The following is a 16027-nucleotide window of genomic DNA, read 5'->3' as shown; positions in this document are numbered from 1 at the left end:
AAAAAAGTAGGGTTTGATGCTGCTGATTCCCATGCAGATCAGCCATGAGCGATATCGGCCGATACATACAACGATCACGTGCTAACTGTTAAAAACTTCATGCTGAGTGTTGTTGACAATCCAATATCAACACAATATTTCAAGTAGATCCTTTTTTGGCTTTTACTACACACAATTGTCTTGCTGAAATAAGCAGGGGCGTAGTTGGGAAAGGGCATGTTCACCACTGTGTTACATCACCTTTTCTTTTAACAACACTCAATAAACGTTTGGGAACTGAGGAAACTTAATTGTTGAAGCTTTGAAAGTGGAATTCTTTCCCATTCTTGTTTTATGTAGAGCTTCAGTCCTTCAACAGTCCGGGGTCTCTGCTGTCGTATTTTACGCTTCATAATGCGCCACACATTTTCCATGGGAGACAGGTCTGGACTGCAGGCGGGCCAGGAAAGTACCTGCACTCTTTTACTGCAAAACCACGCTGTTGTAACACGTGTCTTGGCATTGTCTTGCTGAAATAAGCAGGGGCGTCCATGATAAGGTTGCTTGGATGACAACATATGTCGCTCCAAAACCTGTATGTACCTTTCAGCATTAATGGTGCCTTCACAGATGTGTAAGTTACCCATGCCTTGGGCACCAATACACCCCCATACCATCATAGATGCAACTTTGCGCCTAAAACAATCCGGACGGTTCTTTTCCTCTTTGGTCCGGAGGATACGACGTTCACAGTTTCCAAAAACAATTTGAAATGTGGACTCGTCAGACCACAGAGCACTTTTCCACTTTGCATCAGTCGGGCCCAGCGAAGCCGGCGGCGTTTCTGGGTGTTGTTGATAAATGGCTTTGGCTTTGCATAGTAGAGTTTTTACTTGCACTTACACATGTAGCGACCAACTGTAGTTACTGACACTGGTTTTCTGAAATGTTCCTGAGTCCATGTGGTGATATCCTTTACACACATATGTCGCTTTGTGATGCAGTACCGCCTGAGGGATCGAGGGTCCATAATATCATCGCTTACGTGCAGTGATTTCTCCACATTCTCTGAACCTCTTGATGATATTACGGAGCGTAGATGGTGAAATCCCTAAAATTCTTGCAATAGCTGGTTGAGAAATGTTGTTCTTAAACAATTCGCTCAGGCATTTGTTGACAAAGTGGTGACCCTCGCCCCGTCCTTGTTTGTGAACGACTGAGCATTTCATGGAAGCTGCTTTTATACCCAATCACGGCACCCACCTGTTCCCAATTAGCCTGCTCACCTGCGGGATGTTCCAAATAAGTGTTTGATGAGCACTCTTCAACTTTCTCAGTCTTTTTTGCCACTCGTGCCAGCTTTTTTTTTAAACATGTCGGCAGGCATCACATTCCAAATAACAAACTTTTCCAGTGTGAACATTGAATATCTTGTCTTTGTAGTCTATTCAAATGAATATTAGTTGAAAAGGATTTGCAAATCATTGTATTCTCTTTTTATTTACCTTTTACACAACGTGACAACTTCACTGCTTTTGGGGTTTGTAGTTGCCGTAATGGAAGTGATTATTCAGCGACGCTTAGATCATTATCTATGCATTTTTTACGTCTTGTCTCGATTACTGTAACGGATTTTTTTGGGGTCTCCCCATGTCTAGCATTAAAAGATTACAGTTGGTACAAAATGTGTCTGCTAGACTTTTGACAAGAACAAGAAAGTTTGATCACATTACGCCTGTACTGTATATACCTTTATATACATATATACATACATATATACCTATACTGTATATACCTTTATATACATACATATATACCTATACTGTATATACCTTTATATACATATATACATACATATATACCTTTATATACATATATACATACATATATACCTATACTGTATATACCTTTATATACATATATACATACATATATACCTATACTGTATATACCTATATATACATACATATATACCTATACTGTATATACCTTTATATACATACATATATACCTATACTGTATATACCTTTATATACATATATACATACATATATACCTTTATATACATATATACATACATATATACCTATACTGTATATACCTTTATATACATATATACATACATATATACCTATACTGTATATACCTTTATATACATATATACATACATATATACCTATACTGTATATACCTTTATATACATACATATATACCTATACTGTATATACCTTTATATACATATATACATACATATATACCTATACTGTATATACCTATACATACATATATACCTATACTGTATATACCTTTATATACATATATACATACATATATACCTATAATGTATATACCTTTATATACATATATACATACATATATACCTATACTGTATATACAGTACCTTTTATATTCCTGTACATATACACCTATACTGGCTCACGTGCACTGGCTTCCTAGATTAGATTAGATTAGATTAGATAGTACTTTATTTATTCCGTCAGGAGAGTTCCTTCAGGAAAATTAAAATTTTCAGCACTTTAAGGTTTTACTACTTACGTATAAAATACTACACGGTCTAGCTCCATCCTATCTTGCCGATTGTATTGTACCATATGTCCCGGCAAGAAATCTGCCTTCAAAGGACTCCGGTTTATTAGTGATTCCCAAAGCCCAAAAAAAGTCTGCGGGCTATAGAGCGTTTTCCGTTCGGGCTCCAGTACTCTGGAATGCCCTCCCGGTAACAGTTCGAGATGCCACCTCAGTAGAAGCATTTAAGTCTCACCTTAAAACTCATTTGTATACTCTAGTCTTTAAATAGACTCCCTTTTTAGACCAGTTGATCTGCCGTCTCTTTTCACCTCAGTCCATAGTTATGGACTGGACTCTTACACTATTATATTAGATCCACTATGGACTGGACTCACACTATTATGTTAAATCCGCTATGAACTGGACTCTCACACTATTATGTTGGATCCACTATGGACTGGACTCTCACACTATTATGTTGGATCCACTATGGACTGGACTCTCACACTATTATGTTGGATCCACTATGGATTGGACTCTCACTATTATGTTAGATCCACTATGGACTGTACTCCCACACTATTATGTTAGATCCACTATGGACTGGACTCTCACACTATTACGTTAGATCCACTATGGACTGGACTCTCACACTATTATGTTAGATCCACTATGGACTGGACTCTCTCACTGTTATGTTAGATCCACTATGGACTGGACTCTCTCACTATTATGTTAAATCCACTATGGACTGGACTCTCACACTATTATGTTAGATCCACTATGGACTGGACTCTCACATTATTATGTTAGATCCTCTATGGACTGGACTCTCACTATTATGTTAGATCCACTGTGGACTGGACTCTCACTATTATGTTAGATCCACTATGGACTGGACTCTCACTATTATGTTAGATCCACTATGGACTGGACTCTCACTATTATGTTAGATCCACTATGGACGGGACTCTCACTATTATGTTAGATCCACTATGGACTGGACTCTCACACTATTACGTTAGATCCACTATGGACTGGACTCTCACACTATTACGTTAGATCCACTATGGACTGGACTCTCACACTATTATGTTAGATCCACTGTGGACTGGACTCTCACACTATTATGTTAGATCCACTATGGACTGGAATCCCACAGAAATATGTTAGATCCACTATGGACTGGACTCTCACACTATTATGCTAGATCCACTATGGACTGGGCTCTCACTACTATGTTAGATCCACCGCGGACTGGACTCTCACTATTATGTTAGATCCACTATGGACTGGACTCTCACACTATTATGTCGGATCCACTATGGACTGGACTCTCACTATTAGGCTAGATCCACCATGGACTGGACTCTCACTATTATGTTAGATCCACTATGGACTGGACTCTCACTATTATGTTAGATCCACTATGGACTGGACTCTCACACTATTATGTTAAATCCACTATGAACTGGACTCTCACTATTCTGTTAGATCCACTATGGACTGGACTCTCACTATTATGTTGGATCCACTATGGACTGGACTCTCACTATTATGTTAGATCCACTATGGACTGGACTCTCACTATTATGTTAGATCCACTATGGACAGGACTCTCACACTATTATGTTAGATCCACTATGGACTGGACTCTCACACTATTATGTTAGATCCACTATGGACTGGACTCCCACACTATTATGTTAGATCCACTATGGACTGGACTCCCACACTATTATGTTAAATCCACTATGGACTGGACTCTCACACTATTACGTTAGATCCAATATGGACTGGACTCTCACTATTATGTTAGATCCACTATGGACTGGATTCCCACACTATTATGTTAGATCCACTATGGACTGGACTCTCACTATTATGTTAGATCCACTATGGACTGGACTCTCACACTATTATGTCGGATCCACTATGGACTGCACTCTCACTATTAGGCTAGATCCACCATGGACTGGACTCTCACTATTATGTTAGATCCACTATGGACTGGACTCTCACTATTATGTTAGATCCACTATGGACTGGACTCTCACACTATTATGTTAAGTCCACTATGAACTGGACTCTCACTATTCTGTTAGATCCACTATGGACTGGACTCTCACTATTATGTTAGATCCACTATGGACTGGACTCTCACTATTATGTTAGATCCACTATGGACTGGACTCTCACTATTATGTTAGATCCTTTATGGACTGGACTCTCACACTATTATGTTAGATCCACTATGGACTGGACTCCCACACTATTATGTTAGATCCACTATGGACTGGACTCCCACACTATTACGTTAGATCCAATATGGACTGGACTCTCACACTATTACGTTAGATCCAATATGGACTGGACTCTCACTATTATGTTAGATCCACTATGTACTGGACTCTCACTATTATGTTAGATCCACTATGGACTGGACTTTCAGACTATTATGTTAGATCCACTATGGACTGGACTCTCACTATTATGTTAGATCCACTATGGACTGGACTCTCACACTATTAACTAGATCCACTCAACGTCAATAGCACCGGTCCCCTCCAAGGTTTCTCATTGTAGCCCATTGTGTTGAGTTTTTCCTTGCCCTGATGTGGGATCTGGGGGAAGTCGTTGTGGCTTGTGCAGCCCTTTGAGACACTCGTGATTTAGGGCTATATAAATACATTTTGATTGATTGATTGACTGGTGGATACTAGCTTATCGGAGCGGCTCCACACTGTGTATGGAGACCCATACAAGTAATGAGCTGCATGAATCGACATCAAAAGGCATTATTTTGCAATACCAATCCGGTTCTGACCGGTCTTGGCATGAAAGTGTTTTGGAGCCCAGTGCTCACATCATAATTCATCAAGCGCCTCTTTTAGGAAGGCCAGGAACGGGAATGAAGAGCGATGAGTGAAGTGTAATGGCCTCCATTACTGGCTCTTAACGTCTCATCTCATACTCAACACATCCTGTTTATAGTCTTCAAAAAAGAGAAACCATATGGCTGGTGCAACCTGACTTAGAGGACATGAGCTGCATTAGGCTGCAAGATAAAGAAAGAAGCTTCCGGGCCCTCCTATTGTTTACTGCAGCTGTTTAAGTTTCCCACAGAGGGGTCGAAAAGGGAAGGAAGACCACCTCGCTCTTTTTTTTTTTTTCTTTTCAAGCCAGTGATTATTTTTGGGCCATGCCGAGGAAAAGCCTCAAAGTGGTTCTCAGCGTCATTGTGCTTCAACACTTTGTTTGGGGATTATCGTTTCCTCTTTTGCAGTTTATTGCTCCGCCACACATTTTAAAGACAAAATAAACACATCCAGGATTAGAACGCTACATGTAAAAACTGGAACGTGCAATTTTGGGAGCCGCCAAAATGCAGAGGCCAAACCTGAATGCTAACGTTAGCATGCTAACAGTTAAACAACTTAATAAACTTGCCAAACCTAACTTAGTAAATGTAAACAACAACAAAAGTCAGCATGTGGGAAGTACCAAGTTATAACTTACGCTGTAAAAAAATTAAATAAAAGTTAGCACGCTAGCATGCTAATGTGAGCATGCTAGCGTGCTAATTTTTTTTTTAAACAACTTAATAAGGTTGCCAAACCTAACTTACTAAACGTAAACAACAAAAAAAGTTAGCATGTGTCAATTACCAAGTTATATGACTTCAGTTTAAAAAAAAAAAGTTAGCACGCTAGCATGCTCACATTAGCATGCTCACGTTAGCATGTTAACAGTTAAACAACTTAATAAACTTGCCAAACCTAACTTAGTAAACGTAAACAACAACAAAAGTTAGCATGTGTCAAGTACCAAGTAATATAACTTTAGCTTTAAAAAAAAAAGTTAGCACGTTAGCATGCTAACAGTTAAACAACCTAATAAGCTTGCCAAACCTAACTTAGTAAATGTAAACAACAACAAAAGTTAGCATGTGTCAAGTACCAAGTTATATGACTTCAGCTTTAAAAAAAAGAAAAAAGTTAGCACACTAGCATGCTCACATTAGCATGTAAACAGTTAAACAACTTAATAAACTTGCCAAGCCTAATTTAGTAAATGTAAACAACAACAAAAGTTAGCATGTGTCAAATACCAAGTTAAATGACTCCAAAGTGTTCGGCTGTAAAAATACTTTTTAAAATGCTCATGTTAGCATGCTAGCAGTTAAACAACTTAATAAACTTGCCAAACCTAACTTAGTAAACGTAAACAACAACAAAAGTTGGCATGTGGAAAGTAGTGAGTTTATGACTTACGCTGTTAAAAAAAAAAAAAAAAAAATTTAGAACGCTAGCATGCTAATGTGAGCATGCTAGCGTGCTAACTTATTTTTTTTAAACAACTTAATAAGCTTGCCAAACCTAACTTACTAAATGTAAACAACAACCAAATTAGCATGTGTCAAATACCAAGTTAAATGACTCCAAAGTGTTCGGCTGTAAAAATACTTTTTAAAATGCTCATGTTAGCATGCTAGCAGTTAAACAACTTAATAAACTTGCCAAACCTAACTTAGTAAACGTAAACAACAACAAAAGTTGGCATGTGGAAAGTAGTGAGTTTATGACTTACGCTGTTAAAAAAAAAAAAAAAAAAATTTAGAACGCTAGCATGCTAATGTGAGCATGCTAGCGTGCTAACTTATTTTTTTTAAACAACTTAATAAGCTTGCCAAACCTAACTTACTAAATGTAAACAACAACCAAATTAGCATATGTCAAGTACCAAGTTATATGACTTCAGTTTAAAAAAAAAAGTTAGCACGCTAGCATGCTCACGTTAGCATGCTAACAGTTAAACAACTTAGTAAACTTGCCAAACCTAATTTAGTAACCGTAAACAACAACAAAAGTTAGCATGTGTCAAGTACCAAGTAATGACTTCAGCTTTAAAAAAAAAAAGTTAGCACGTTAGCATGCTAACAGTTAAACAACCTAATAAGCTTGCCAAACCTAACTTAGTAAATGTAAACAACAACAAAAGTTAGCATGTGTCAAGTACCAAGTTATATGACGGTGTGGCGCAGTTGGTAGAGTGGCCGTGCCAGCAACCTGAGGGCTCCTGGTTCGATCCCCACCTTCTACCAAACAAGTCACGTCCGTTGTGTCTTTGAGCAAGACACTTCACCCTTGCTCCTGACGGGTCGTGGTTAGGGCCTTGCATGGCAGCTCCCTCCATCAGTGTGTGAATGTGTGTGTGAATGGGTGAATGTGGAAGTAGTGTCAAAGCGCTTTGAGTACCTTGAAGGTAGAAAAGCGCTATACAAGTATAACCCATTTACCATTTAGCTTTAAAAAAAATTAAAAAGTTAGCACGCTAGCATGCTCACGTTAGCATGCAAACAGTTAAGCAACTTAATAAACTTGCCAAATCTAACTTCGTAAACGTAAACAACAACAAAAGTTAGCATGTGTCAAATACCAAGTTATATGACTCCAAAGTGTTCGGCTGTAAAAATACATTTTAACATGCTCACGTTAGCATGCTAACAGTTAAACAACTTAATAAACTTGCCAAACCTAACTTAGTGTACGTAAACAACAACAAAAGTTAGCATGTGTCAAATACCAAGATATGACTCCAAAGTGTTCGGCTTTAAAAATAAATTTTAACATGCTCACGTTAGCATGCTAACAGCCTTTCCTAAGCTTCAATGCCTTTTCTTAGGGGCACTCACCTTTTGTTTCACCGTTTATTTTACATTTTTTCCTCCCGTTCTCCCCCACTTGTTTACCTGAATCTGACCTTTTTTGTAAGGGGCGCCGGAAGTTGGCCGACCCGTCAGCGATCCTGTTCTGTCTCCCTGTAATGTTTGTCTGATCTTGAATGGGATTGTGCCTAAAATTTTAATTTCCCCATGGGAATTAATAAAGTACCGTATTTCCTTGAATTTCCGCCGGGTATATAGTATGCGCCAGTTTTGAAATACTACCCCGTCGAACTCGCTTCGCAAAATAATTAGCGCATGCTTAGTATTACTGCCTGGTCAAACTCGTGACGTCACGAGTGCCACTTCCCCTGTCATCATTTTATTGAAAAATAAACAAAGTCAAACTGCTCTAGCCATGTCCTTCCTTGGTGGTCCTGGGAACCCGCAAGACAACGGCTTGAGACCGTCACCATACCGTAGCTGCGTGTGTCAAATATGAGTCATTAAATGACTCCCGCCTCCTTGTGGTAGAGGGCGCTAGTGATCCTTCTTGCGACTGCTCGGCTGCAGAAGAAGTGACAATGAGTCACGTGATATGTGCGGGACGGATATGAACTGGACCAGCAAGAGTGAGCAGTGTGTGTTCATTAGATTAAAACAGTTTTCTAAACTGGACTTTCATTCGAAGCAGGAGGTAATAAAGGAAGATCTCCATCGAGACAGAGAGACTTTTAAAACTGAAGAAAGATAAGGAAGACTTCTATAAACAAGTTATCGATGCTTTTGATCAGAAGGAGCTGCGCATGGACTTTATTTATAAGTAAAAGTAAGACCATAATAAGGTTTATTTTATTACATGTGCTTTTCATGATGGTATCCTTACATCACACTCAATTTTTTACTGCATGCCTTTGGTAAGTGGCGGAGTGATACGAGGTTTTAGATTAATTAGCTCCCCAGTGGCAATTCAAGGACATACGGTATGTCCGATTCTGATTGTTTATTTTTGGTCCAGGCATTACACATCTTTTTACCTGCACACTGCCTCCCGCTGTTTCCGACATCTACAAAGCAATTAGCTACCGGCTGCCCCCTACTGATATGGAAGAGTATTACACGGTTACTCTGCCGAGCTGTAGACACTCAACAACAACACATCATTTGAAAATATTTTGAAGCCAAATATGTGAAATAAGACAATCTCCCACGGCACACCACACTTTATCTCAAGGCCGCAGCCTTCAAGTTGCATTCACCGGGGAAGGTTAGGACACCCCGGGGTAAAAGTAGATTTGCAGCATTCCTTGTGGTTGAAGTGATTTATCTTCATATTTTGCTAATGACTGCAGATAAGCGGTGACTAATGTCCCGGGTCAGCAGCAGGCTGCACATGTCCGCTGCAGCCTGAGGTTTCTTTCAGCCAGCGCCTCTCATCACCGGGAAGATAACGCCTCCCAACGCTGAGTACGCTTTTCCCGTCTGTTTACGCCCCGCATCGCTGCCGACACTTTTGTTTACGTGTTGGTGGTTATGGACGCACTCCATTCTTGCCCATCAGCGTTTGTGGCGTTTATCCCAGTTTGTCCAGATGGGATTCATGGCTCCTTGAGGCTTGAGCAGTCCTTCTTTTCCCAGTTCCGACTGGCTCGTTACTACTTAATTATTATTATTATTATTTTGTAATTTTTTTTTACAGTTTATCATTATTTTACAGGGTTTTTTTTACAGGTTTTTTTTTACAGGGTTTTTTTTACAGGTTTTTTGCAGTTAATTAAACCATTTTTTTTTTACAGTTTTTAATTTTTATTTATTTTTTTACAGTTTTAAATTTTTTACAGGGTTTTTTTACAGTTTTTTTTTAGTATTTTTTTTTTACAGTTTTTTGCAGTTAATTAAAAAAATATTTTTTTACAGTTTTTACATTTTTATAGTTTTTACAGTTTTACATTTTTTTTACAGTTTTTAATTTTAATTTTTTGTACAATTAATTTTTAATCATTTTTTACAGTTTGAATCTTTTTTTTTTTTTACAGTTTTTCTACAGTTTTTTTAAAGTTTTTTTTTTTTTTTTACAGTTTTTGTTTCATCAAGGAAACAATTATGACCATCAATTATAACAGGGTGCGTGCAAAGTGTTTGTTGTAAAGAAACAAAAAAACAAACAAAAAAAACAGAACAACAACATATACACAAGTATCTACAACATATACATAAGTATTTACAACTACACTGCAAAAAGTCAGTGTTCAAAAACAAGAAAAAAAAAACACAAATTAGGTGTATTTTATTTTAAATTAAGCAAAATGATCTGCCAATAGAACCAGAAAATTTGGCTTGTCAAGACTTTGCAAAACAAGTATAACAAGAGCAGTTTTGTCTGTGTTTTATTCCTAGGGGGCGCTAGAGCGCTATTTTGAGTTTTGGGGTTTGTTTGTTCTTTTAATAGTTCGCAATTCTCGCCAGTCCTGATGTGTGTCCAGTTTGGTGAGTTTTGAAGCATTTTAAGGGGGTCAAATTACAGCTCAAAAAGGGCGAAAAATAATTTGTTTAGGAAACTTTTGTTTTGAAGGACTTTTTGCCAACTTCCTGTTGTTTTTGCTGAATGATGTCAATGTATGAAATTTTAGACCTACATAGAGGTTTTTGTTTCATGTGTCTATGACATTTCTAATGGAAGTTACAAGCAGTTTTGTCTGTGTTGTTCCCAAGGGGGCGCTAGAGCGCAATTTTGAGGTTTGGGGTTAGGTTGTTTTATTACATGGCAATTTTCGCCAGTCCTGATGTGTGTGTTAAATTTGGTGAGTTTTGAAGCATGTTAAGGGGGTCAAATTACAGCTCAAAGAGGTGGCGGAATAATAAAGAACAATAATCATAAAACCTTAGAAATACAACAGGGACACATAATAATAAAGAAGAATAATAATAAAACCTTAGAAATACAATAGGGACACGGAATAATAAAGAATAATAATAATAAAACCTTAGAAATACAATAGGGACACGGAATAATAAAGAATAATAATAATAAAACCTTAGAAATACAATAGGGACACGGAATAATAAAGAATAACAATAATAAAACCTTAGAAATACAATAGGGACACATAATAATAAAGAATAATAATAATAAAACCTTAGAAATACAATAGGGACACGGAATAATAAATAATAATAATAATAATAATAAAACCTTAGAAATACAATAGGGACACGGAATAATAAAGAATAATAATAATAACACCTTAGAAATACAATAGGGACACGGAATAATAAATAATAATAATAATAAAACCTTAGAAATACAATAGGGGCACGGAATAATAAAGAATAATAATAATAAAACCTTAGAAATACAATAGGGGCACGGAATAATAAAGAATAATAATAATAAAACCTTAGAAATACAATAGGGACACGGAATAATAAAGAATAATAATAATAAAACCTTAGAAATACAATAGGGACACGGAATAATAAAGAATAATAATAATGAAACCTTGGAAATACGATAGGGACAGGGAATAATAAAGAATAATAATAATAAAACCTTAGAAATACAATAGGGACACGGAATAATAAAGAATAATAATAGTGAAACCTTAGAAATACAATAGGGACACGGAATAATAAAGAATAATGATAATAAAACCTTAGAAATACAATAGGGGCACGGAATAATAAAGAATAATAATAATAAAACCTTAGGAATACAATAGGGGCACGGAATGATAAAGAATAATAATAATAAAACCTTAGAAATACAATAGGAACACGGAATAATAAAGAATAATAATAATGAAACCTTGGAAATACAATAGGGACAGGGAATAATAATGATAAAACTTTAGAAATACAATAGGGACACGGAATAATAAAGAATAATAATAATGAAACCTTAGAAATACAATAGGGACACGGAATAATAAAGAATAATAATAATAAAACCTTAGAAATACAATAGGGACACGGAATAATAAAGAATAATAATAATAATTAAATCTTAGAAATACAATAGGGACACGGAATAATAAAGAATAATAATAATAACACCTTAGAAATACAATAGGGACACGGAATAATAAATAATAATAATAATAAAACCTTAGAAATACAATAGGGGCACGGAATAATAAAGATTAATAATAAAAAAACATTAGAAATACAATAGGGGCACGGAATAATAAAGAATAATAATAATAAAACCTTAGAAATACAATAGGGACACGGAATAATAAAGAATAATAATAATAAAACCTTAGAAATACAATAGGGACACGGAATAATAAAGAATAATAATAATGAAACCTTGGAAATACAATAGGGACAGGGAATAATAAAGAATAATAATAATAAAACCTTAGAAATACAATAGGGACACGGAATAATAAAGAATAATAATAATGAAACCTTAGAAATACAATAGGGACACGGAATAATAAAGAATAAGAATAATAAAACCTTAGAAATACAATAGGGACACGGAATAATAAAGGATAATAATAATAAAACCTTGGAAATACAATAGGGACACGGAATAATAAAGAATAATAATAATAAAACCTTAGAAATACAATAGGGACACGGAATAATAAAGAATAATAATAATAAAACCTTAGAAATACAATAGGGACACGGAATAATAAAGAATAATAATAATAAAACCTTAGAAATACAATAGGGACACGGAATAATAAAGAATAATAATAATAAAACCTTGGAAATACAATAGGGACACGGAATAGTAAAGAATAATAATAATAAAACCTTAGAAATACAATAGGGACACAGAATAATAAAGAATAATAATAATAAAACCTTGGGAATACAATAGGGACAGAGAATAATAAAGAATAATAATAATAAAACCTTAGAAATACAATAGGGACACGGAATAATAAAGAATAATAATAATAAAACCTTAGAAATACAATAGGGACACGGAATAATAAAGAAGAATAATAATAAAACCTTAGAACTACAATAGGGACACAGAATAATAATAATAAAACCTTAGAAATACAATAGAGACACGGAATAATAAAGAATAATAAAACCTCAGAAATACAACAGGGACAGGGAATAATAAAGAATAATAATAATAAAACCTTAGAAATACAATAGGGACACGGAATACTAAAAAATAATAATAATAAAACCTTAGAAATACAATAGGGTCTTCTGTCCCTAAAGGCCATTCGGTCCCTAATTAGTTAACCTCAATGAACCCAACAATACCTTAAAATAAGTATATACTCACTAATAACAAGTGCACTTTTCTAGATAGAAAAAAAGAGACCTTTTTGGTGAATATGTTGAAAAATATACGAAAATATATATATATAAAAATATAGTAAACGCTAGTGTCATTATCTTCACATAATGATATGCGATCGCCATTACATTTCTTGAAATTAGCAAAGTTATATTAAAAACGAATTTATTGTTCCTAATGGAAAGACAACTAGGCAAGTGTTTGTTAATCTCGGGGTCACCTACCTGCTCATGCAAATCATAGAGTCTAAAAATGCAGTTTTCCATCGACAACATGACATCATGGCGCCAAGTGCGTGCTCGTTCAGTCAATTAGTAACAATAAACACAGCCTGGCCCTTGGCCAAAATTGTCATTTTGAAGAATTTATGTGAATGTGCATGAACTATTTCTGTTCAAAATTGTTAGAAATGTTAAATGTTTAAATAATAACTGTCGGTTTGCTGTACTGTGCCTACTGTACTACTATATGAGTATCTATGTTCTATTGTTTCATTGGAAATAAAACAGCACAGTCCATTTGGGTTTTAGTTGTTAGACACAATTGTTTTAAAATCATGATTTTTTTTATTTTCATGCTTGAAATAAGAAATTCTTACTTTGAAAAAGCAGTTTTTATACTTGATGACACAGCTTTGCAACACTTGATATTCTAGTTTCAAGCATGTTTTACTCAATATAGGTCATCACATCTCAGCAACAAGCTGTAATATCTTACTGACATCATTTAGGAACAAAACACTTAAAACAAGTAAAAACTCCAACATAAAATCTGCTTCGTGAGAAGAATTATCTTATCAGGCAGAAAATAAGCAAACATCTGTCAGGCTTGTTTGTGTTTTAGTTTTTCCTCTGTGTGTGTGTTTAGTATTTCCTGTCTTTAGTTCCTGTCAGCGCTCTTATTTTGTTAGTTTCCTGTCTTTCTCCCTGAGCGCTGTTTCACCCTGGCACCTGGACACACCTGGTGTCAATCTGCCCGATCCTATGTTACCTGCTTTGTTCCTCAAGTCAGTGCTGGATTATTGTATTGCATGTCGCTCTTGTCGTTGCTACTTGTCATTGCTACCTGTCGAGTCTTATCTTGTCGTCTCAATGCAGCGTTGCGGTAAGCTATGTTTGATAGCGGTCTTTAGCTTTCTGTATTTTGTTCCCTGCTTCCAGTATGTTTTCTTATTACAAGTACGACTTCTGTTTTCCTGTTAGATACCTGCTTGCTTCCACGCTTGGCCTTTTTGTTTGTTATCCGCCCACGTGCGCGCTTTTTGTTTGTACGCTTTGTTTGTTTTTGTCTTAGTGTTTTGAATTAAATCATGTTTTCTCACTCCATGCCTGCCTCCATCTCTGCATCTTGGGGTTCGTCACAAACTAACTCTGACAACATTACCCTTATTTGAGATATTAAATCTTACTTGAATTTCTGTTTTTGCATTGTTGGGTGGCAAAATTCTGGGAATATTCAAAGTTGGAAATTTTCCATGGGAATTAACGGGAATATATGGGAATTGAGTTTATTTCCTTTATTAAGGATCCCCATTAGTCTACACCTCAGTGGGGATTATTCTTCGTGGGTTCCAGGCCCAAAAAACCATCACACAATCACAAAAACAAAAGATTACAATGCAGTCCAACAGGATCAAATAATACAAAATGTTGTAATACAAAAACAGCAACAACAAAGAACCACAAAACAAAAACAATAACTTTGAGTTAGGGCTGGGCGATATGGCCTTTTATTAATATCTGGATATTTTTTGGCCATGTCACTGTCACGATCCGCTGCTTGGATCATGTCATATTCTGGTTTTGGTTCCGTTTTGTATCACATCTTGTTAGTGTTCGTCTTCCTTAGTTCCTGGTGGCAATTCCCGTTTGTTCCGTTGTCATAGTTACGCATTAGTGTCACCTTCCTCTTGTTTTTTCCGCGCACCTGCCTCATGATTACTCTCCTTATTTAAGCCTGCCTTTTCTGTTAATTCGATCTCACATCCTAGTTTCTGTTCCGTGCAACAGGTGACGACGCTGTTTCCCAACTGTGGTAAAGGACTGTTTCTTGTACTTGCTAGCTTCCGCGCTATGCTTCTTTTGTTTGTTCCCTAGCTCACATGCTAGCGCTTTTAGTTCTTTCTAGCTCCCATGCTAATTCTGTTTGTTTTAGCTTTGGTGTCTTGTGCAAGCTTTTCTGTTTTTAGTCCGTTTTTTAGTATAAATAAATCGTAATTTCTTAGCTTCACGCTGTGTCCAGTCCGAGAGAGAACGACCCCACACCACAATGCCAGCCAACCATCACAGTCACGATACACCATATGTATCTCCATATTTTGCCTTAGCCTTGAATGTACACTTGATGCATATAATCACAGCAGTATGATGATTCTATGTGTCTACATTCAAACATTCTTCTTCATACTGCATTCATATATGCTACTTTTAAATTTTCATGCAGAGAGGGAAATCACAACTAAAAGTGCATTTATGAAACAGTTATTAAGCAGTGGCACAAACATTCATGTCATTTCCAAAACAAAAAGTGCAAGATTGTCAGAGACATTCTAAAACAAGCTATGAGTGCACTTTTGTGCA

General features: G+C 36.1%; 1 protein-coding gene across 1 annotated transcript in view; it reads right to left on the bottom strand.

Moving 5' to 3' along the window:
- The window catches only part of ednraa (endothelin receptor type Aa), a 69351-nt gene that overhangs the window by 44169 nt on the left and 9155 nt on the right, over positions 1-16027 (bottom strand). The window lies entirely within an intron of this gene.

The sequence above is a fragment of the Nerophis ophidion genome, linkage group LG20 (genome assembly GCF_033978795.1).
Source record: "Nerophis ophidion isolate RoL-2023_Sa linkage group LG20, RoL_Noph_v1.0, whole genome shotgun sequence".
Classification (NCBI taxonomy): Eukaryota; Metazoa; Chordata; class Actinopteri; order Syngnathiformes; family Syngnathidae; genus Nerophis; species Nerophis ophidion.
Note: the sequence above shows the minus strand (reverse complement) of the source record. Positions and strands in the feature narration are given on the sequence as shown.